Here is a 25,887-nt window from a genome sequence, read left to right on the forward strand (position 1 = left end):
TGCAGTGTTGGAACGTGCGGACACTCTCACTAGGGGTGATCGGCGGATCACGATCAGACACCTCGCTGCGCAACTGGACGTCTCTGTCGCTAGTAGTGATGACACGGTCGCCCACCAGTTGGGATACTCAAAGGCGTGTGCCCGCTGGATTCCTCACCACCTAACAGAAGACCGTAAAGGTCAACGAAGGACCATCTGTGTCGAATTTCTTGCTTGTTAGGAGGTGATTTTTGACGATATTTGTCACAGGGGATGAAACATGGTTTCATCACTTCGAACTGGAAAAAGAAACAGCAGTCCATGGAGTGGGACAGTACCACCTCTCCTCCGAAGAAAAAGTTCGAGGCCGCACCCTCAGCTCGTAAAGTCACGGTGACGGTCCTCTGGGACTCTGAAGGCGTTGTTGTATCTGACGTCCTCCCACGTGCGGAAACGATCAACTCTGAAGTACACTGAAGAAACGACTTGGGCTTTTCTTCGTCCCAAAGTTCAAACGAACTTCTGGTTCTCCGTGACAAAGGAAAGTCCCAGACAAGTCTGCGCACCCGACAGGGGCTCACAAAACTTCACTGGCTTGTTCTTCCTCGTCTGCCCTGCAGGCCAGATCTCGCACGTTCCGAGTTCCTTGTGTTTGGCCCATTGAAGGACGCACTCCGGGGGAAGCTGTACTTGGTTAATGAGGATTTTATCGATGCAGCAAGAGGTCTGCTCCAACATTGAGCAGCAGAGTGGTAAGATGCGGGTATACAGGCCCTTCCAGTAAGGTGTCGTCACACTGAACAGAGATTATGTTGAAAAATAGGACTTTGCAGCCAACGAATCAGGAATAACATGGTGTATTTGAATCTTGAAATTAACCTATCTTCTTTCAGAAAAAAAAATGCATTGCTAATTGAACGCCCCTCGTATACGGAAGTAAGTAGCATTCCTCGTATCTACGTTTTGCAGTTTTGCCGAAATGCTGACCATCTGCATATCTTAGCATGTAGTACACTCCATGCCAGTTTGATGTTTGTTGCTCGGTACCTTTGTGGTGTTTCAGTTTCAGTTGCTGGTAGTGTATTACTCTCACCGGCAAGTCGCGAGCTGCTACGCTTAGCCGTCACGAGCGAGACGGTGCAGTGCTGAGGCACTGGGCTCGTGGTCAGGGGGACAGCAGTCCAAATGACAGTCCGGCTATCCGGCTCCATGTTTTCCGTGGTTTCCCCGACTCTCTTATGGGAAACTTTTATTTCTCATCCTTACCCAGAGTCCGCAGCTCGTGGTCTAGTAGTTAGCGTTGCTGTGTCTGGAACACGGGGGCCCCGGCTTCGATTCCCGGCCGGGTCGGGTATTTTCTCTGCCCGAGGACTGGATGTTTGTGTTGTCCTCACCATTTCATCATCATCATAATTTGTGACAGTGACTAGATTGAATTGTGAAAAAAATTGACTGTGTCAAAATTGGGACTTTGTACGGGTGCTAATGGCCGCTCAATTGAGCACCCCTCAAACTAAACATCAACCTCATCATCCTTACCCAGAGAGGGCTTGCCACGCACTTATAATGATGTCGTAGTCTAAGGAATGCTATTTTTTTAACCCTCCTACTTTATTTCATACTTAATGCTAGTACATATATGGTATCTAGCATCTACCTAAATGTCGAGGCGTTATTGCTATCCTGTAAAAAGGGAAAATGCTAGTCTCCAGTATCTTCTGAGAAATCTCCGGTGAGAGGCCACTTCCTGAAACGTACATACACTCCTGGAAATTGAAATAAGAACACCGTGAATTCATTGTCCCAGGAAGGGGAAACTTTATTGACACATTCCTGGGGTCAGATACATCACATGATCACACTGACAGAACCACAGGCACATAGAAACAGGCAACAGAGCATGCACAATGTCGGCACTAGTACAGTGTATATCCACCTTTCGCAGCAATGCAGGCTGCTATTCTCCCATGGAGACGATCGTAGAGATGCTGGATGTAGTCCTGTGGAACGGCTTGCCATGCCATTTCCACCTGGCGCCTGAGTTGGACCAGCGTTCGTGCTGGACGTGCAGACCGCGTGAGACGACGCTTCATCCAGTCCCAAACATGCTCAATGGGGGACAGATCCGGAGATCTTGCTGGCCAGGGTAGTTGACTTACACCTTCTAGAGCACGTTGGGTGGCACGGGATACATGCGGACGTGCATTGTCCTGTTGGAACAGCAAGTTCCCTTGCCGGTCTAGGAATGGTAGAACGATGGGTTCGATGACGGTTTGGATGTACCGTGCACTATTCAGTGTCCCCTCGACGATCACCAGTGGTGTACGGCCAGTGTAGGAGATTGCTCCCCACACCATGATGCCGGGTGTTGGCCCTGTGTGCCTCGGTCGTATGCAGTCCTGATTGTGGCGCTCACCTGCACGGCGCCAAACACGCATACGACCATCATTGGCACCAAGGCAGAAGCGACTCTCATCGCTGAAGACGACACGTCTCCATTCGTCCCTCCATTCACGCCTGTCGCGACACCACTGGAGGCGGGCTGCACGATGTTGGGGCGTGAGCGGAAGACGGCCTAACGGTGTGCGGGACCGTAGCACAGCTTCATGGAGACGGTTGCGAATGGTCCTCGCCGAGACCCCAGGAGCAACAGTGTCCCTAATTTGCTGGGAAGTGGCGGTGCGGTCCCCTACGGCACTGCGTAGGATCCTACGGTCTTGGCGTGCATCCGTGCGTCGCTGCGGTCCGGTCCCAGGTCGACGGGCGCGTGCACCTTCCGCCGACCACTGGCGACAACATCGATGTACTGTGGAGACCTCACGCCCCACGTGTTGAGCAATTCGGCGGTACGTCCACCCGGCCTCCCGCATGCCCACTATACGCCCTCGCTCAAAGTCCGTCAACTGCACATACGGTTCACGTCCACGCTGTCGCGGCATGCTACCAGTGTTAAAGACTGCGATGGAGCTCCGTATGCCACGGCAAACTGGCTGACACTGACGGCGGCGGTGCACAAATGCTGCGCAGCTAGCGCCATTCGACGGCCAACACCGCGGTTCCTGGTGTGTCCGCTGCGCCGTGCGTGTGATCATTGCTTGTACAGCCCTCTCGCAGTGTCCGGAGCAAGTATGGTGGGTCTGACACACCGGTGTCAATGTGTTCTATTTTCCATTTCCAGGAGTGTATTTTGGATTATACGTTTTTGCTTGTAAGTTACATCTTTTGCACAAAACATTTTAATTCCGGCCTCTCACCAGCTAAAAATGGAATCGTCTTCCCTAGTCTGGGGCATTGAACTGTCGGATGACAGTGCAGCAGAACGATGTCACCGAAAAACAGGTGCCCGCCATTTTGGCGACGATGCAGTATGAAACAAGAACGCTCATTCAGAAGGCTGACAAAGCCGAAGAGTGAAGTTAGGCAATAGTAGTGCTCCGGCTAGGCTCCTTCAGGAGCTGGCTAAATAAGAGGAAAAGAAGGCGGCCTCGCCACTCGGTGGCGACGCCCGGGTGCTGTGGCCTGTTGCCTTGCCTGGGGTGGAGCTGCTGCTGTCGGAATGGTACTGGCCAGCAGAGTCTCGCAAACACCCACCACATCAGGTCCTCACTCTCAGACGTGCCTAGTCTTCCGACTCCCGGCTATGAGGAGCAGCCTAGCTGGCCTGCCGTCTGCTCATCTCACAGTGTACAGGCTTTGTGTGGAACTGCGAGTCCCACACTGGGGACTTGGCCGCTGTTAGTCGCTGTTCGTGCCGAGTCTGATGATGTCGCGAACTTGGCGCCTCGAGACCAGAGGACCTCCCGGAGGTAGGAGTTGGGAGGCGTGCAGCCGCTCTTCCACCGTCGCAAGGGCGGGCGGGCTCGCCGCCGCCCGCTTCCGCTCCTGTGGGCACACTCCGCCCCGCGGGCCGGCCTCAGCTGGCGCGCCTCACTGCGCCCCGTGCGGGGCAACGACCTGCCGCCTGTGACGTCAGCCGCGCGCTGGCCACGGCGCCCCCCTCTGGGCGTGCGCCGCTTCCGACCTGCTGCCCGGCTGCTGTCTCACTCTGAATAATAAGTGTTTACCAAAGAAAATAACAACGAAATACGGGAAAATACAGGTATCTAAACATTTTAAATATCTTGGTGAACTAATTCAGAGCCTTTGGCAAAAGGTCATCCAGCCTGCAGGGCTAGAATACAAAAACTAGAGACAGCAACTCACTACTGCAGACAAATGTATTAAAAAAAAATGTATACCCAAAAACATTAAACTCAGACACTACCAGACTGTCATTAGACCGCAGATACTATATGCATCAGAAACACTGGCAAATTTTACATACGCAGAACAGATAGAAAATCGTGAAAGAAGAATTGTGAGGACAATTCTTGGACACAGGAAAATAACAGATGATCAAGGCAAGCCTGTATACAGACTAAAAAGCAACAAAGAAGTGTATACGAAGTGCAGCAAAATTACAGACGAAATTAGAAAAAGAAGATGCTCCTTTTATGCTCACATCATGAGGATGAACCCGAATAGGCTTACAAAACAAATATTTTCGTACATCGCAAATCTAAAAAATAAAAATTTATGGTTTATCAACACAGAAAGAGATCTAAAAGAAATGGACGTAGATCAGGAAACAATATTTAACAGAAACCTTTTTAGAAAAAAAACTGAATTCATTCATGGGTTTCGGTGTGAAAATTAAGAAGACTTGTGGAACTAAATGGTCTGAAGAGAGAAAAGCCGCCTTCAGCGCAAGAATGAAAGAAGTGTGGATTGAGAGAAAGAAGACTTCCCAGAAGCGCAAGAAATAACTGTTTTCACGGTCTTTAACGGCCAAATTTGTATAATAATAATAATAATAAGTGTTTACGTTGACAAAACTGTTTCCCCGACGTCCCACAGTCTATCTAACACGCATAGACTCACCTCACCCCTGCTCACCCTCACACTGGGTGTCAGAACATCGATCGTCTGGCTCCGATCTACCCAACTCATCTGCTCACCCCAACGGCCAAGTAACCCAGTAATTGCACCAGTCTAATTTTCTATAACACGGAAACTTATGCCCTTAATACCTTTTACAAATTCTAGAAGTAGAAGAAAAGGATGTGCAGTCGATATTTTGCGTAAAATTTATTTTGTAATGTATTATCGAATTAACTTTAAATCGTTTTTTTCAGTTTTCACAAATCCTCACTCGACATTCCGTACTAAATTAACTGACACAGGCACCAGTTCCGTGGTTCCATACCAGTGTTTTAGAACGCCTTGTTTAACCTAGACAGTGTCCATTCTATCTATATACAATTAAAGTAAATTCACGCAACTGATGCCGTCTCCATTTTTACAATAAACTTACTGAATTTGCAGAATGAGACTTTCACTCTGCAGCGGAGTGTGCGCTGATATGAAACTTCCTGGCAGATTAAAACTGTGTGCCGCACCGAGACTCGAATTCGGGACCTTTGCCTTTCGCGGGCAAGTGCTCTACCAACTGAGATACCCGAGCACGACTCACGACCTGTCCTCACATCTTCAATTCTGCCAGTACCTCGTCTCCTACCTTGCAAACTTCACAGGAGCTCTTCTGCGAACCTTGCTGAACTACTGAATTTGGTCCATACGTGACCTGACAAACCGTATTACCGTGGGGTGTGGAAATAAGTCCAAAATGCAAGTTTTATTTAAGAGCATGACCATAGAATCGCTTAGTTACGAGATCTACTTCAAGGATTGAACCTTTTAGTCCGCTCCGTCTTCTTGAAAATTCGTCAAGCCATCGCTTCATAGGTCTTCCTAGAGATCTTTTGCACCTTGGTTTATATTGTTTTATGGCTTCAGTGATGCTTGCTTCTGGCATACGGTTTATATGTTCTTTCCATCTTAATTGATACTATTTTGTTATGTCAGTTATGCATATTCACTTCATCTCCGATGATGCCATTTCTCTTTTTGTCCAACAAAGTATATCCAGCCACATCTCCCAGAAAATTGATTTCACATGCTTCTATTCTCTTCTCATCTCTCTTCTTTAGTTTTCGCATCCATAGAGCAGTGCTGGTATAGCCATAACCTTATAGAAGTGCTCTGTGGACTTCATTTACCAATGTTCTGCTCAAAGTTCCACAGAAATAGTTATATAAGTCTAATTCATTTCGTATTTCATTTTTTTGCCCTGTTTCTAATACTGCACCCTAAACATTTGAATGTATTAACTTCCTGTATGATATGCGTGTCATTTTCAATCTTAACTCGCATGGGCAGATTTTTATCTTTTGGATGGAGACGTTCAGATTGTATTTTCTGGCTATTTTACTTAAATTAAAGACAGCTTATTGCAACTCATTTTCATTCTGACTAATAATTATTTAGTTACGAAATATTTTATTAATGAAGAACGTGCCCGTATAAGGTATACGATCTCTAAATACTGCAGTAGTAACCATCGCTGGCAAGCTGTTCACTAGTGGAGTGTGCCTAGTTAGCAACAAAACGTTCTTAAATCAAATCTGAAACGCAGCTGTATTATCCAGAGAGTATTGAATGTGCCATCACAGGTTGGTGGACCCACATGTACTCCCGTTCTGATTTATTAGTCCAAACAGATTTGTGAAAATGCCGAAGTTGTTTGCAAGATGTTAACTAACACCAGTTATTTTAATTCTTACAAATAGTATTGATTGGCGACTCCATGTTGTCTTGTGCACTACGACCAGGTAACAGGTATACTTGAAAAAAGAGACAGCATTGGTCGTATATTTTTCTATTGCAAAATCGATTTTCTGTCACTGAGTGACCATCTTCAGTGCTATATTGTATAACAAATTGGGATGCACTGTTGTTACTAAGCTTACAGCAATCACAATAGCAGTCTATGTGATTGCCGTAAGCTTAGTAACAACAGTGCATCCCAATTTGTTATACAATATAGCACTGAAGATGGTCACTCAGTGACAGAAAATCGATTTTGCAATAGAAAAATATACGACCAATGCTGTCTCTTTTTTCAAGTATATCTTACAAATAGGTTATGTATTCTGCAAATATTGACTCCGTAAGTAAATTTTTCTCAAAAGATGAATCCGTAACTAATTACTAAGTAGAAATGTGCAGAATGAGTTACTTTCTAAATTTTAAAACCTTTTGTAGCTTTAATCAACCATACCCCGCATGCACTCCAAACAAGCCTCTTCATTACACATAGTCTGTACAATTTCCAGTTCAGCTGCTAGATGCAACAGCAGGATGGTATCTGCTTCTTTTATATGAACATATTAAATCTGAAATGACGAAAACCGCAAGATCTAGGTCAAAATGATGTATTAGTCACGACTAGTTTCTTGACATCATAATCACATATCTTCATGTAACAAACAGTTGACTTCCAGCACATGATATCCTCAACACTCCAGAAGGAGCAGTAATGTAAGTTCCCTATCTTTCAGCACGAAACAGGCTTCACAAAGCATGCGACCGTCATGAATAAAATAATGTGGGAAAGACGTAGCAGGCACACAACTGGGACGTCTTCTCAGGCAGAGGTCAGCTACAGTAGTGTCACGTGGCCACACGTCTTTCATCGCTTACTTTCTTCATGGCGGTTGCGTACATTGTGGCATCAGGTAAGTGTTGAAAGATAGGGGGACTTCCATTATTTCCCTTATGTAGTTTTACATGGATTATGCACTGAAAGATCAACACTTTATTACCTGGTGGTGTGACTGTAATTTCGCGAAACTGGTCCTGATTAATAAGTCATTCTGAGGCAGGTGTTCCAGTTTTCATCAACTCAAATGTATCATCATAACTATGGCTGCCCCACATACCAAGTGACTTGAAATATATTGAAGTTTTGAATACTGACGTTTTGTCAGAGGTGCTGAACTGGATATAAATAGAGCATTCTCAAATTCCATTTATTTTAACACTCCGTTAGTCCATATTATTTTTTAGCTGTTTTTTCTGCAAGAAGATTATAAACCATTACTTTTCTGATTTCTGCAATTTATTCTCTACAAAAAGGACAAAATTTACATTTTGTGACAGTTATAAGCGAAAATCATTAATGTTCATTGGAAACAACAAATAACCCAAGAACCTGTAATTTATCATGCTTGACTAGCTCCCTTACGAGTTTAATAGGACTAGGTCACCTCTGACACCGGGCTCGTACTTTCATATCTGTATATTGTTCGTACAGCCTTTCTGACACGAAAGAAGCGGTAGTGGATTTTCTTGTTGAATGTAAAGGCCTTTGCAGTCAGTCTTGTAGATAATATCTTTGACAAGAAGCCTTTCGCAAGCAATCGAGTATAACTGATGTACCAGCAAGGTCCTGTATCGTGTGCCTGCGGAAGTCCATCGCCCGTTAGCACTCCATATATTTCACACCTCCTGTTATTGTTTTTTGTGGATCATCTCTCTAATCTATTTCACAGGTCATTAAGAAACATTCTCTGTGGCTTTCAACTGTTTCTTTTTTAAGATGAAGGAAGAAGTGTAATTGGCAGCTGAAAATAGGTTTTTGAAGAGAACAGAGAACAGTAGGATAATCAAGAGATACAGGAAATGTAATGAGTCCAGCGGTTAGTTGCTCTGCCTATTGATGCGAAATTACCAGATTCAGTTCCCAATGACTCTTCCGTGGGCCGACCAGGAATTCAGTCTATTCAGCCTCTTGTGGAACGACCAGGAAGCTGCTTATACAGGGTGTTACAAAAAGGTACGGCCAAACTTTCAGGAAACATTCCTCACACACAAAGAAAGAAAATATGTTATGTGGACATGTGTCCGGAAACGCTTACTTTCCATGTTAGAGCTCATTTTATTACTTCTCTTCAAATCACATTAATCATGGAATGGAAAAACACACAGCAACAGAACGTACCAGCGTGACTTCAAACACTTTGTTACAGGAAATGTTCAAAATGCCCTCCGTTAGCGAGGATACATGCATCCACCATCCGTCGCATGGAATCCCTGATGCGCTGATGCAGCCCTGGAGAATGGCGTATTGTATCACAGCCGTCCACAATACGAAGAGTCTCTGCATTTGGTACCGGGGTTGCGTAGACAAGAGCTTTCAAATGCCCCCATAAATGAAAGTCAAGAGGGTTGAGGTCAGGAGAGCGTGGAGGCCACGGAATTGGTCCGCCTCTACCAATCCATCGGTCGCCGAATCTGTTGTTGAGAAGCGTACGAACACTTCGACTGAAATGTGCAGGAGCTCCATCGTGCATGAACCACATGTTGTGTCGTACTTGTAAAGGCACATGTTTTAACAGCACAGGTAGAGTATCCCGTATGAAATCATGATAACGTGCTCCATTGAGCGTAGGCGGAAGAACGTGGGGCCCAATCAAGACATCACCAACAATGCCTGCCCAAACGTTCACAGAAAATCTTTGTTGATGACGTGATTGCACAATTGCGTGCGGATTCTCGTCAGCCCACACATGTTGATTGTGAAAATTTACAATTTGATCACATACTGACGAAACTAAAATGAGCTCTAACGTGGAAATTAAGCGTTTCCGGACACATGTCCACGTAACATCTTTTCTTTATTTGTGTGTGAGGAATGTTTCCTGAAAGTTTGGCCGTACCTTTTTGTAACACCCTGTATAAATAAGCTAACTGATTGCGAAAGTCTTGGCCAGTTCTGTGAGCCACAAGACATTTGCATATGTGGAGTAGTTTTCCAAGACATTTGCGTATGTGGCGTAGTTTGCTTTATGGCTACAATCACTAGTTGTCAGAAAGAAAGGGGGGGGGGGGAGAATATCCTAGGGCAGCATCTTGTAACTCAAGCGTATTCTACTCCAACATTGATCCTAACACACAAAGAAGCAACTGCATATATAGAGCCGGAAAGTGAAAGACGAGTGGCGTAGGCCACTGGTCGACATTTTTATGGTAGTGATGGTGGGCTCTTGCAGTGAGTGACCATCGTATTGGCGCAGTATGCAGTGTGTCCCGTCTACGTTGGTGTCAGTGGAATTCTTAGGGCTGTGATAATGCTACCCCGAAACGCAACTTCTTAGAGATTGTTCAGACTTATCATGAGTAATGAGGGACATCCTCATTTGGCTGTCTCACAAGTGGAGATATCTGCCGCATGCACTATCTAGCAAGAGCTCTGAATTTGAATGCTATACGGTTTGTCTCGGATACAGTGTGGAGATAAAGTACAGTCTGTCAGCTGCCATCAAGAACTCTTCCAGAAATTCTGCATATCTCTTTGTCGGAAACGGAATCAATTGCCAACACGACTCTCGGACTCTCTCCCGGAGACCCAGATAATCAAACAGTTACTGGAACTTTGTGGTGAGACATGTGTACGATGCAGTGGGTTCTTTAAGTGGAGAACCCTTACACTGGGTGTTTGCAGGATTACTTTGAACGCTCAGTGATAAAAAGCTGAGAAAACGCAGCCACAGGTGTAACTTCCAAGGGTGTAGTTCGACCAGAATTTCGCTTCACGGTTTATAAAGCGAATCCATATTTGACTGCTCTGGTGAACGATTTTCTCACAGAGGAGGACATCAACCACGTCGGCGGTCTGTCGTGGTGCCCACATGTGAATCCTGTGGAGCATGATTGGGATTCTTTGTGGATATCAAATACAGTACGTCAGTCGCCACGAAAGAGTCTTGCAGACGCAGTGCTTAGATACTTATCAGGAATGGGAAGAGTAGCCTACGCAGCTCTTGTCAAACGTTATAAGAGCTAGGAAGTCATGCAACCATATAAACTTCGTGAAGAGAGAGCAACACTTTGGTGGTGTGTCCCCCATTTTAGAGACCATCATGTTGAATGGGTCTAGGGAGTTTAACAGCTTCCTAGTGTTAGGAAGAATACTTTCGATGACCAGAAGAACAGGCAACACATACTGTGATCACTAGTCAAACTTTTAGAAAATGTTAGGTGATATTGTCTATCCTTGCTGAACTACTTTGAAGGACAGTTTTCTATCAGGTAAGGATGTCTGCTAAATAGGCTGTCTAGCAAAGTCCCTCGTTCTAAACCGTTACATATGTCTAGGAATTAATGTGGTCGCCAAATACACTCCAGGAAATGGAAAAAAGAACACTTTGACACCGGTGTGTCAGACCCACCATACTTGCTCCGGACACTGCGAGAGGGCTGTACAAGCAATGATCACACGCACGGCACAGCGGACACACCAGGAACCGCGGTGTTGGCCGTCGAATGGCGCTAGCTACGCAGCATTTGTGCACCGCCGCCGTCAGTGTCAGCCAGTTTGCCGTGGCATACGGAGCTCCATCGCAGTCTTTAACACTGGTAGCATGCCGCGACAGCGTGGACGTGAACCGTATGTGCAGTTGACGGACTTTGAGCGAGGGCGTATAGTGGGCATGCGGGAGGCCGGGTTGCTCAACACGTGGGGCGTGAGGTCTCCACAGCACATCGATGTTGTCGCCAGTGGTCGGCGGAAGGTGCACGTGCCCGTCGACCTGGGACCGGACCGCAGCGACGCACGGATGCACGCCAAGACCGTAGGATCCTACGCAGTGCCGTAGGGGACCGCACCGCCACTTCCCAGCAAATTAGGGACACTGTTGCTCCTGGGGTATCGGCGAGGACCATTCGCAACCGTCTCCATGAAGCTGGGCTACGGTCCCGCACACCGTTAGGCCGTCTTCCGCTCACGCCCCAACATCGTGCAGCCCGCCTCCAGTGGTGTCGCGACAGGCGTGAATGGAGGGACGAATGGAGACGTGTCGTCTTCAGCGATGAGAGTCGCTTCTGCCTTGGTGCCAATGATGGTCGTATGCGTGTTTGGCGCCGTGCAGGTGAGCGCCACAATCAGGACTGCATACGACCGAGGCACACAGGGCCAACACCCGGCATCATGGTGTGGGGAGCGATCTCCTACCCTGGCCGTACACCACTGGTGATCGTCGAAGGGACACTGAATAGTGCACGGTACATCCAAACCGTCATCGAACCCATCGTTCTACCATTCCTAGACCGGCAAGGGAACTTGCTGTTCCAACAGGACAATGCACGTCCGCATGTATCCCGTGCCACCCAACGTGCTCTAGAAGCTGTAAGTCAACTACCCTGGCCAGCAAGATCTCCGGATCTGTCCCCCATTGAGCATGTTTGGGACTGGATGAAGCGTCGTCTCACGCGGTCTGCACGTTCAGCACGAACGCTGGTCCAACTGAGGCGCCAGGTGGAAATGGCATGGCAAGCCGTTCCACAGGACTACATCCAGCATCTCTACGATCGTCTCCATGGGAGAATATCAGCCTGCATTGCTGCGAAAGGTGGATATACACTGTACTAGTGCCGACATTGTGCATGCTCTGTTGCCTGTGTCTATGTGCCTGTGGTTCTGTCAGTGTGGTCATGTGATGTATCTGACCCCAGGAATGTGTCAATAAAGTTTCCCCTTCCTGGGACAATGAATTCACGGTGTTCTTATTTCAATTTCCAGGAGTGTATTTGGAGGTTGAAAATTCTATGGTGATCCTTTACGGCGTTCTGTAACCCTCCGTACAGCCCCCCTGGTTGACTTGCGCTCCCCGGCGCTCTGCGTGCCGCGGCCTCCGCCGTGGTTTCCCCCGGGTGGTTTTTCGCCGCCCGCCGCCCACGGTCCGCTGGCCGCGCCTCTGGAACGCTTTCGGCAGCGGCCGGAAGCTGCAAAAAGCGGCACGCCCCGCTCTCCATTCGGCAGGCGAGCAGTCATCCGCGGAAGCCCAGATCGCCTACACGGGGCTTTGGCGCCTCTGGCGCCTCCGCTCAAGTCGGACGAACGCGGTCTCATCAGATTAACCCGGCTGACAAGTCCGTTGGCCGTACCCTGAGGCCGCTTCAGCTCAGCGCCCTTTGAAACCTCACGAATAGTCGAGCAGAAAGATTTTGTCACCCGTGTTATCTACTGTTTCCAGGTTCATTGAACGCCGTTGACGAACATTCGGGCCTCCGGGCCATTACATTACTACATGCATCAAAATCTTGGTGTCACAGTACTTTAGGTTCACATCTGGCAAAGAATGAAGTGTGATGTCCATATCTTTCTCGGCGAAATCAACTTGACTAAAGCTCTCGGTTTTCCAGTCATGTGAACTCGTCGAGGAGGCGCGACTATTCGACAAGTGCCACTGTGTGAAATGTCACACCACAAGATGACGAAACTGACAATCTTCAGAATGTCGCACTTTTCGACAAACTTACCTGGTTGGAAGACCGCTTTAAAACAAGCGCTCTGTGCATAGTGTTGTGGAATGGCGAAAAAAACCGCAAATTGGCGTTCATAAGAAGAAGAAGAACACCAAAAATGCAACAGGAGCGTAATATGTAGGAAATTGTCCACGCAACCTGCCACTGATGATGCCTTGCAGAAAATAAAGGCGAAACGCGTATGGCACTAAAATTGTGTTTTATTCAGTTGCTGTCAGACGGTCCATAAATAAAAAATTATTAATATACCGTAATATTGCGCGCAACTGAGGAGGACAGGACTATAAAAGTTGAAGATGTTAAATAACTTACTTAGACCTGCTAATGATGCACTAATAAACAGCGACCGTCTCGCAGTGTTCCTTCTACATTCGCTCTGTGTTCAGATTCATTTTTACATCGTTCGTGCTAGTTCTATTAGTTCTGCAGGTGCAACGTTGTTGTTATTGGTACAGAAGAACTTCCTCTACTCAACAGAATGAAGAAACACCTAGTGAATTGTGTGAACCTTATTTTAGAGCTTGCGTAGTAGCAGCTATGTCAAAGCCTATGAAATAACTTACTGGTCCTACATTAATTTTACAGTTTTCTTATTTCTTTTATGTTTACGCAACACATACACCACTTAGAAAGCTATTTCAGGATCTGGAACAAATGGTCGTTACACGGACTATACCATCCGTTTGGTGTACAACGTTGGCGATCTCAGTTCCTGTAACTTTATTCTCGTTTTCTTTGCAACTGCATCTAACACATTTATTTGACACGCCTCTGTAAGATACGCGGCAGAGACCACTTAGTAAACGTCCCTCTCTTCGTAACTGCACACTTGTCTCAACAGGACGAAAAGAACGTAGTAAGTGTGGCACTGGAGTGCTCTGCTGGTTCAAACGGGCATCTTTTTGTCGCTTCAGCCTTGCTGTTGGAATGCGCCCTTCTCTACTGAGCCACTAGACCGCGAAGCGATCTTTGATATAAGATCTTCTCTACTTGCGGTTAGCGTTGCAGCATTGAACGGCCGAATGATCAGTTCCACATTCGTAGTTCGAGTGAATCCCCACGCCCCCCCCTTTTTTTTTTTCGCCTTCAATTCAGGCATGTGTCCGAGGAAGTAATGAACCAGTTCACGTGCTGTGACTGTTAGCTATGTGGAACTGCGTCTTGTGCAGAAGAGCGCAAGCAGATGGTATTTTCTTACATGAAGGACTACAATAACCTGTGGAGGAGTTCAGTGACCTTGATATTTATATAAACAGTGTAATTCGCAGCATCACGAAGTCTACCAGAAATCTTGTAGCGGTAATACCAAATCTTTCTAAAAAGCCCAAGCTCCACGGTACGGTCACAATTCATGCTTATAATTATACGTAATTATCGTATGTGGAACAAGGCTTCTTGTCAATTTCTTACCTCAAAGCAGCAAATCTTTCCACTCTGGTATCTGCGACAACGAAACCGTATTACCATATCATCGTGGGATAAGTGTTGACTGTAATGGCAAATGCAGTATCCCATTATAGTCTTGTTAGCAACGAAATTTTCCGGCACACTGGAGAGAACGAAAAAGACGGACACAATAAGTGGGTAGACGGTCAAGTTCGATGAAGCTATTGAAGACAGTGTTCAGCATTTAGCGACTCTTGGACATCGAAGACGTAAGGTAGACCACATAGAGGAAGTCTCAAACTTTTAAGATCAAAACATTAGAGACCTTAAGAAAATGCTAAACTGAATATTCTGAGATAAGGAACCAATAAGTCGGAAATGAATACTTCAGCTGACTCGAAGCTACTTTGAAAAAAAAAAAAAAAAAAAAAAAGAAAAACCACACAATTTTGCGCGAGGCTCATGACTGCTTGTAGAACTACCACTCGTCGCAGGAACTTGAAAATGTGCATTTAATGTGTTATGGAGCCGATCGAATGTACAGAAAAATGCTTTGCAACAGGCGTCATATTAACTGGATTAAATTTATCTCTGGATATGGAAACTTAAGATATAGGCAGAGAACAGACGAACCTACAAATGCACCCCTGCTACAAACAAAAAGTAACCTTCCCTCGCAACCCCCACGGGAAACCCTGACTATGTTGTTTTATTAGTGGATCGATGTTTTCTACGTTTCCAAATAAGACACGAACGTACACGATTCTGTAGTTTTACTGCATGAACAGTGAAAATGTAACAAGCGGTAAATTTTTTTCTGTTTCAGTATTTTGCGCGTGTGTGTGTGGGGGGGGGGGGGGGAGGGAGGGGGGAGGGAAGGTTCTGCGAGAAAAGTTTCGAGAAAGTTTGAAACTGTGTGTAAATTCCGTTGGTAGTAGCTAAGTTCACTCACTCTCGAGTACTGAATAAATACACTACCGTTTGTGGAAATTGCAACACCAAAAAGGAAACGCATGAATTCAATTAATTTAATACCGCAGGTCAGGTACGTGAGGAGTAACAAATGATTACCTTTTCAGATCTGTACATGTCCTCTGAGCCCTGCTGTTCAGTATGTCCTGTGGCCGCCGCGCGCTGCAATTAGAGCTGCTATACGCCGTGGCGTTGAATCAGTAGTGTTCTGAATACGTTTCTGAGGGATTTCCCTCTACGCAGTTTGTATGCCAGCCCACAAACCCGCGACACCAGTCACTGGAGGACCGTAACGCACCAGGCGCCGACCAACCATATCCCATATATGTTCGATGGGCACATGTCTGGCGAACGTGCAGGCCAGGGAAGCAATGGCACCCATTGCTCTTCGGAGAAGGCCTGTACGTTCCTCGCAATGTGTGGCCGGGAATTGTCCTGTTGAAATGTGGTCTGTGGATATGCCTGAAGCAGGGGGACTACCTCAGGCTCCACAATCTCCGTTAGGTAGCGGTTGCTGTTCAAAGTGCCCGCAATACGTACGAGGCGAGGCCGGTTGTTGTAGCCAATGGCGCCCCAAACCATCGCACCTGTTGTTTGTCCGCTACGCCGCTCCACAACGCAGCCCTCCAGGTTGCGCTCACCACGGTACCGCCGGACACGTATGCGGCCATCTCTGTAGGACACGTTGAAGCGGGACTCATCCGAAAAGATTACATGTTGCCACTCAGCACCCCAGTGACGGTGTTCACGTGTCCATTGCAGTTGGAGGAGCTTATGGTTTCTGGACAACGGAAGCCGACGTAATGGCATGCGTGCAACGAGTCCAACCTGCAACAGACGGCGACGAACCGTCGACGCAGACAAGTTCACACCGGTTGCGGTTCTCCATCGACGAGCCAACACTGTGGATGACGCCTTACGGTCCGTAATGGCCATGCGGACAAGACGAGGGTCATCCCGTGCTGCGGTCACGTTCCGTTGTCTAGTACGACCTTCTTCTATCCACTGCTTCCACACACGCATCACTGTCGTAGCAGCATGCCCCGTGCGAGTCGAGTCAAAATGTCGCGGTACGACAACGCCGTTTCCCGGAGACCGATCATTCTGCTCCGTCAGAACTCGCTCACACGCCGATTTGGCTCCTTTAGACGTCGACGAGCCATACTGGCACTCGCTGCATTGTTTGCACGTCGTGTGACAGCTCTGCACCGACTACGCCAGGCGCGACACCGACACGAGAGGGCTCTGCTCGGCCTACGTGTGCGCCATCTCGCCGCAGGACGTATCACGTATTGGTTACACACCCGTCGCCACTTCCGCCAAGTGTGGCGCTATTCGGGAAATTCCTTCTCGGTGCTGCACTTTTCACAAACGACTGTGCACTGTGTGGCTGATTTTGGCGCCGTGAATTACGCTGCTTCAAGACGTACACACATTTTCTAATTTTAATACTTGACTTACCGTGTTAGTTCTTCAATGTAAGATTGTACCTTTTAATGGCTAGTTTCAAATTTTTAAATTCGTTCAATAATTTTTGAACACTGAAAATCAAATTTTTGTTGCTCCTGGAAACCGCTGGACAGGCAACCGGAAAATGAGATCGGATAACCGTTTCAACCGTTTAATAGCATAGATGCATGCAAGCATTGGGTCCAAATAATTCTGAAGTCAGACTTAAGTTCTATCGATAGATTAACCAGTGCAGCAGTACAGTGCCTAATTTCCTACAGTTAGCATTAGTCATGGATGAGATCTTTTTCAACAATGGTGATAATTTCCAGTGCCGCAACAGCTATAACTCTAGCGATGAAAGTCTGTATATCAACTTCGCTTCAAATAAACAACAATGATGCCCAATCAATTTGTGGTCTGGAATTGTACTACGACGCCTATCCTCTTTCTCTTTCCTTGACTTCAATGAGAATATTTCAAAAGTGTAGCGCTAGCTGTTGAAAGACTACTTTGAATATGAAATGGTCTCTTACTTGAACCAGGTATCGAGAACCTTTTCCAAACAATGACAGCTGCATGCTCCTCTCGTAAATAAGAGCAGGCTGTGAGCCGCGTTTTGATTGGCACGAGTAACAACGCTGTCGCAGTGGACATGCTGAGAGGCGGGACGGAGAGCGTTTGGAGGCGGGATCGGTGGATGGATGGACTGATCGACGGGAGGATAGGAAACAAAGAGAAGAGGGACAAGTTCGTCAGTGATTAGACGTTTGCGATTGTGATTGAGACCGTAAGTAGCATTAAGAAAACCCGAAGAATGCCACATGAAAAACATAGCTGAATAACAGCTTGTAGCGACTTTATCTGTAGGGCAGGTGCACATGTAAGAGGTTTTTTTTTTTTTTTAAGGAAATGCGGAACTTTCATCATATCTTACAGGTTGTAATGCTGCTGTGATCATACTTGTGTTCTTTGAGGCCAAGTTACATAATCTGTACGCCTGCGACCCAACCCAACGCGTACATTTAGCCGCAAGTAGTATTACACTGCTGTAGAGAATGGCGAAAGTTAACGTAAGCTTATTATAATCATACCTGAAATGAGGTTGCTTAATCAATCAACTTTGACTACTTGAAAATTGCTAGGCACGAATTCAGACTATCATATCATAGATACAGTTTCCTTTATGGGCGCATTCAGGAAAATAAGCAGTCCATTGCGAGTAGCAACATAAAAATTCTGTTTGTTTACATTTTAGGCGGTCTTTCGTGATACAGGCACCTCAACAGCAAGAAATACTTAGCAACACAGAATTGAACAAGAAATTTGAAGGAGAGGTACGTTACAATACCGACCGCAAAAAAATAGAATGTGCAATCCTGTCCACACACTGCAGTAACTAGTTGTAACGTAAGCGAATATTCACATTTTATTTCAGTTGTTTACTGAAAATCACTGTCCTTAATAACTACTGTCACTCATTTGTTAAAGAGTTGCTTTGTTTGTGGGAACCTAGTTTCTCATTTCACTAAACAGTTTATTGAAGGAAATATGAGGAATATTTTTAACAGTCAATAGATCTGTATCTCATTTGTAGTTATGAGAGCTTTTTGTGGGTTATCATTGTTCAATCCGTAAGTTCAGGACGATCCGCACTGCTTTCTGAATCGTATTATTCAATTATTGTTTATCACGTTTTAGCATTTTTCTGTCATTACTCATATCATACATGAAGCACGAAGGAGAACTATTTATAATAAAAACAGTATTTTTCAGCACATAGATCAAGAGCTCTTATCAGCCTTTATTCCAATTGCTCCATCCTCATTTTATACAGACAGCTGGCGAACTCTGATATCGTCAGATGTAAACACTAAGAGACACACTGAATTGCTAGCGATGGTCTATCGTAGAAAAAAAGTGTGTTTATTGAGGTGGACAACAAAGAAGCGAAATATTTACCAGAAACCAGGATATAGAACAGTGGGTGAAGTCTAAAATAATTTTCATTACAGTCCAGCATTAAAGAAATAAGATTTTCAGATCTAAGAAAATTATCAAGCAGTCCGCAGCTCGTGGTCTCGCGGTAGCGTTCTCGCTTGGCCGGTCGGAGTGGCCGTGCGGTTCTAGGCGCTTCAGTCTGGAACCGCGCTACCGCTACGGTCGCAGGTTCGAATCCTGCCTCGGGGATGGATATGTGTGTGGTCCTTAGGCTAGTTAGGTTTAAGTAGTTCTAAGTTCTAGGGGACTAATGACCTCAGAAGTTAAGTCCCATAGTGCTCAGAGCCATTTGAACCGTTCTCGCTTCCCGAGCACCGAGTACCGGTTTCCATTCCCGGCGGGATCGGGGATTTTCGCCTGCCCCCAGATGACTGGGTGCTGTTGTGTCGCCTTCATCATCATCATTCATCACCATTACGGTCGGAGGAAGGCAACGGCAAACCACCTCCACTAGGACCTTGCCTAGTGCGGCGGTGCGGGTCTCCCGCTTCGTTCCCCTACGCTCTGTCAAGAAGCATGGGACTTCATTTCCATTTCTACGAGCGCCGTTGGAAGTCTTCTTGCCGACTATTTACGGGTCTTTCTATAACTTCCTTTCACAGACGTCCAGAGGAACGCCAAATATTATTTTCTTAGCTCCTTTCCGAGTTTTGGGATTTTAAGTTTTCTCTGGCGTATGATGGCTTTGAACTACTCTCTGGTATCCAGGCGGATCGCAATATTTCAGCAAACTGACTTGTTAACTTCCTTATAGTTTCTAAGCGAATTTCCAAATGCGTTTCATACTCTTCGATCCAACGTTGCTGTTCACAGGCTGTTGTAGTCATCATTGAGAGTAAATTCCATTAGATAACAATGGAAATTCCGTGTGGCTAGGGCCTCCCGTCGAGTAGGCCGTTCGCCTGGTGCAAGCCTTTCGAGTTGACGCCACTTCGGCGACTTGCGGGTCGATGTGGATGAAGTGATGATGATTAGGACAACACAACACCCAGTCCCTCAGCGGAGAAAATCTCCGACCCAGCCGGGAATCGAACTCGGGCCGTTAGGTATGACATTCCGACGCGCTGACCATTCAGCTACCAGGGGCGGACAATTCCATTAGATGAAGTCCGCCCCGATAGCTGAGTGGTTGCCGGCACGGTAGCTCAGCGTGTTCGGTCAGAGAGCTGGTTCGCCTCTGTAATAATAATAAAAAAAAAAACTGAGTGAAAGGATCAACAACGAACTTAAACGGATGTCATGTGACGTCCGCAACGATCAAACACAACGATCAACAACGAACAAAATGCAAAAAAAGAAAGGAAAAAAAGTGCTGGGCGTGACGGATTGCCGTCCTACGGGCCCGGGTTCGATTCCAGGCTGGGTCGGAGATTTTTCTCCGCTCAGGGACTGGGTGTTGTGTTGTCTTCACCATCATTTCATCCCCATCCGGCTCGCAGGTCGCCCAATGTAGTGAGAGCTGCACCGAGGCGGCCGGACCTGCCCCGCAAGGGGCCTCCCGGCCAATGACGCTCATTTCCATTTACTGTAAAATACATGGCAGAGGTTGTTCATTTTTTATTATCTTGTCCATTACTTTCGATGGAGAATTTTATTTGCGGGACCTCAACTGATTAAGTGTGTTACATTCCTGTTAAAGTATGAACTGTGGCCAGGGATTATACCTGATCCCGGCTCTACAGTTTGGCTGTCTTCGTGAACGAGCGCTGGAGAGTAGGTCTGCGATCCCGATACTAGTGGCGGAAAAAATAAAATAAAAGTAAAATGTTGATGAGGAACTTCTGCTATGAAAACAAACATTTCTTACCGTTCCATTCATCGGGTGAACGTGAGAAGGACCATCGTTTGTATGACACTGTGCGAGATCACGTTTCATGTCTCTACGGGAATGATACGGTGAAGTCTGAAGAACGGTCGCAAACTGCGCGCTGTGAACTAGTACTGGAATTTTCTTTGTGGGTCTTCGTGAGATTTACGCCGTGTTTCTAAAGAGTTTCTGCAGGCTTGGTTTTATCAGTATTTCCGTTATAGTCCACTCTCTAGGAAAAAAAAGCCTCAGACACTTGTGATGCCATGTGTTACTCGTCATTCACATTTTTTTGGTAAGTGTATTTAGTAAGTAATCTCTTTCACTGACTAACTGCTATTTTCCAGAAGCTTTCCGATGAACCGAAGCCTGCCATTCGCTCTACTGTTCACTGTTCCCTCTGAAATCTTCCCATTTCATATCACGAAACATTGTTAAACCCTGATATTAGTAGGGATCGACTGACTCCACAGGTGACTCTTTAATTCTTTAGCCAAAGATCACAACGTTTTTACGCTCGTTAAGCTTTAGTTGCCAGCTGAATCAATTACAAATCGATATTATTCCTAAGACACTTCCTCATTACGAGCACAAACTCTTTGAGTCGCGATAGAGAGGCGGTACTGGGAGCCGAGGCGTGTCCCACGCTTCTGTGTGTGGAGCGTCGCCCACGAAAATCAAAGGTCTGTCTGTGTTCGAGACCCCGCCCATCCTCCAGCGTTAATCTAGCAAAATATCGCTGTTAAGTATAATTGAAAATTGTTTATTTTTAACACTGACAAGTTTGTCACACTCTGCGGCCGGTTTCTTCTGTCCCTTGCAATAGTTTCCAGATCCATGTGTAAGAGAAGAAAAGTATGTTCTAAACCTAACAATCATAACAGTCATGTAAACAAGAAAATGACAGCCAATAAGCTGCAACACCCAACGAGTAGTACGAGCTCGTGGTAATGAGACCGTGAACTGTCATTCTAAAATGCCGTATCACAAGCATATTTGCTCGCGCTTTCACTAGCAATACCGGGCAATGAGAGCATCCAAAAGTAAATGCGTAAACAAGTTTCTTTTTTCAAACGGCAGTTAAAAATACAATAGGGATTTATACCCCATCAGTTACAAAATAGAAGCAGGACCATTCATAAAATTAACATGTACAAATAAGAAGATATATATATAAGAATCAACTTTAAAAAAAAAAAGAAATAGTCGCAAGAGCAGTGTCAACAGGGTGGAAAGTGAATGAACATTCTTCTTCATTTGAAGGATGTATTTCAATTAGGATTAGGAGATATTTGGACTGCTGAAAGCCGCTAGCTTGTGATGGTTGCCGCGTAATAGTATGATATATACTTGCAAAGACTAGGCATCCTGCCTTAGAGAAGGAAGTCAATTTCCCGTAAAAGTTTTTTTTGCTAATTTCTCACCCTAAGGTCACACAAATAGTTTTATAATCTGTTTCGATCTCTTAGCAAGTGAACAACAGATGATCCTGCGGTCGGGTTCAATGGGCCCGCTGGAGACGTACGAGATACGCGAGTGTCCAGCCGGTGACTAGTTCGCCACCTACGTATCACAACTTTAGCGGGCGCCATTTAACTTGCCTGTGGAATCATCTGACGATCACTAGCTAAAACGTAGAAACCGATTATAATATGAGTGAGAAATTAATAAAAACATTCTTAATATGAAATATAGTTGCAAATCACGAATTGTCCATTTTTGACAAATATGTCCCATTTCATTGTAGCTGATGTGCCTACTACCTGTCCAAAAACAGATTGTTGCATTGGTACCTAACAAAAATGACAGTTTTTTTTCATATTGGGTGCCAAAAATTTATTAAACGACTGTTCCGTTTCCCATCTAGGCTGTATTACGATCACAGTCATTTATTTCTCAGGATCAGCTGATTTCGGCGACACGCATTCTTAGAGTGCTCACTCATAATATGTAAGCCTGTTGTTTACATAATTGCCGGCCGGAGTGGCCGTGCGGTTCTACGCGCTACAGTCTGGAGCCGAGCGACCGCTACGGTCGCAGGCTCGAATCCTGCCTCGGGCATCGATGTGTGTGATGTCCTTAGGTTAGTTAGGTTTAATTAGTTCTACGTTCTAGGCGACTGATGACCTCAGAAGTTAAGTCGCATAGTGTTCAGAGCCATTTGAACCATTTTGTTTACATAATTAACTGCTGTCGTAATAGCCTCGAATGAGAGCAACGTCCCGTAATTGTCAACGATTTACAGAACACTGCTGCCGTAATGGGATACGTGTTTACATATGTATTCTGTAAATCGTCGGCTTGTAAACAGACCTTCATGTTTACGTGCGTATGCTATAGTATAAGTGATATACTGATGATAACAGATCCGTGGAGCGCCCTCGAAAACTTGAACATCAGTCTTGGAACTTGAAAACGAGCCATTAAATCTTCGATGTACAGGAATTAATCTGTCACTATGTCAAACAATACGAAATAGTGCAACTTCCGTGGGTAAAAGGATATCTTGGAATGAGAGACAAATAAATTGTTGACTAATTAACAAAGACTGTCATCACGGAAGGAATACTTTTCTTTGTAAGTCTACCTTACACAGACATGTTGACCACTGTGACTAAAGGGCCACTTCGTGATCGGTGCCAGTTTGGAAAACCTCTCAGATGAACAAAGGACAAAACTTTGCACGGATTCGACAAATCTTTCACAAAAGAACGCGGTATTAAAGGTTAAAACTTTCACGACGACATAGAACATCAGCCATAAGATTGGAAAATGGTCAATGACGTTATCCAGTGCATATCTAGAGGATCAAAGTTTTGACCTCTCCTTACTGTGGGGCTCACCCTCAGAAGTGGCAGATCTGAATCAGCTGCTGCTCGGCGTGTAGCGCTTCGGCAGTCGGCACGCCGAGCTTCGTAAGTCAGTGTCAAACTGTGGAATTCCTCTCCCCATATGTGCGACTAACGTTTCCCGGCAACCAGAAATCTATGTCCACATTACATACGACCCACAATAAGAAATTAGACGGTGGGTCGTAAAATATAAGCAGCTAGTGAAAAATAAAAAAGTGTCCACATTACATGACACGTCTTACAGGCGGATCTTTATCTCTAAATTGCAAGATAGGGAGACAGCGAGCCACAGCAGCTGTAAGACTTGATTTATTCCACAGGTGCACACCAAGGTATGTTACCAGAAGAAGAAACAGTATGTTGTCAGTTTATAATTGGTTATTTGTGTACAGTGTTCAGTCTCTTGACTGATGAGTTATTTTATTCCAATGACGAACACCATAAATCTTACTCCAGTGAAACGTGATTGCTGATTATTAACAGGCACTTCGCAAGAACAAGAAAGTTTGTATGCTTCCGTTATTTGTAGTGATAATATCTAATTAACAAATAGTAAGACTTATCGTAAATCCGCTGTTAACACAATAAATTATGTGAAATTGTCATATATTAAATAACAGTTGTGAAGGTAGTAGGGGTAAAATACGGGGAGTGAAAGGCTATTTACAATCTGTACAGAAACTAGACGACAGTTATGAAAGTCGCTTCAAAAGGGAGTGAGACAGGATTGTAGCCTATCCGCGGTGTTATTCAATCTGTATATTGAGCAAGCACTAAATGAAATCAAAGAAGAGTTTGAAATAGGAATTAAAGTTCAGGGATAAGAAATAAAAACTTTGAGGTTTGTCGATGGCATTGTAATTGTGACAGAGACAGCCAAGGACTGGGAAGAGCAGTTGAACAGAATTGAGTGTCTTCAAAGAAGGATATAAGATTAACATCAACAGAAGCATAATAAGTATTAAGGAATGTAGTCGAACTGAATCAGGTGATGCTGAGGGAATTAGATTAGGAAACGAGACACACAAAGTAGTAGGTAAATTTTGGTATTTGTGGAGCAAAATAACTTATGATCGCAAAAGTAGAGAGAGTACAAAGCATAGACTCCCGATGGCAAGAAAACCGTTTCTGAAGACGAGAAATTTGTTAGCATCGAATATAGATTTAAGTGTTAGGAATTCTTTTCTGAAGATATATGTGTGGAGTGTAGCCATGTATGGAAGAGAAACGTGGATGATAAACCATTTAGGCAAGAAGAGAATAGAAGATTTACAAATGTGGTGTTAAAAAAGACTGCCGAAGATTAGATGGCCAGATCAAGTGACTAATGAGCTGGTACGCAGCAGAACTGGGGAGATAAGGAATTTGTGGCACAACCTGACGAAAAGAAGGGATCGGTTGCTACGACAGATTCTGAGACATCAAGGAACCACTGATTTATTACTGGAGGAAAGTGTAGGGAGTGAAAATCGTAGAGGGAAACGAAGAGATGAATAGGGTAAGCAGATTCAGGACGTAGTTTGGAGCGGTTATGGAAATGAAGGAGCTTGCACAGGGTACAGAAGCAGTTTCGGACTGAAGGCCACTACAGCAAGAAATAACAATGTAATCGGCTAAATTGCAGGACAGTTAGAGGCCAAACAAATACAGTAAGACAAAAAATAAAATAATTAAAAAAGGCAAGAGTGATTTTCAATCGTTGGCGAGTATGAAACTTTTTTCTCGTTCGACAGTAATTATATACTGAAATGGCGGATATGTTATGAGTAATCACTCAAAGATTGCACATCGCGGAAATTAGATGATCGAGTGAAGTAAATGATTCTGATCGTAGTATAACCGAGGTGTAAAATGCAATTCCCTGGTAACAACAGATGGAAATTAAAACATTTTGTGTTAAAATCACAACTTGAGGCACAACTCTTATCTGCCTAAGTAATCTTATGTCCGTAACACTGTATCACTGAACAGTTACATACAGAGCGAGGTGTAGAAAACGTAATACCAGTAACATTTAGGTGATGACCGTCCCTCCTACGAAGATTGTCGGAAGGGGGAAAGAAAAGCACCGAATGTTCACCCACCACTAATGCTATCGTACCAGCTGTAAGTAAGTTGATTAGGTAGCAGGAGATAATGGCTCTTGTTTGGACCTAAATATCGGAGTGCCCGTGGATGGAACCGAGGCCATCACGGCAGATGGTCGCAGGTGTGAACACAACCGCAGTCTCTGGC

The 25,887-nt window shown here is 45.3% G+C and overlaps 1 protein-coding gene across 2 annotated transcripts in view; it reads right to left on the bottom strand.

Moving 5' to 3' along the window:
• The window catches only part of LOC126101074 (glucose dehydrogenase [FAD, quinone]-like), a 138,711-nt gene that overhangs the window by 112,736 nt on the left and 88 nt on the right, over positions 1 to 25,887 (bottom strand). The gene's annotated exons all lie outside the window — the stretch shown is intronic.

This window comes from Schistocerca cancellata, chromosome 9, assembly GCF_023864275.1.
Source record: "Schistocerca cancellata isolate TAMUIC-IGC-003103 chromosome 9, iqSchCanc2.1, whole genome shotgun sequence".
Lineage (NCBI taxonomy): Eukaryota > Metazoa > Arthropoda > Insecta > Orthoptera > Acrididae > Schistocerca > Schistocerca cancellata.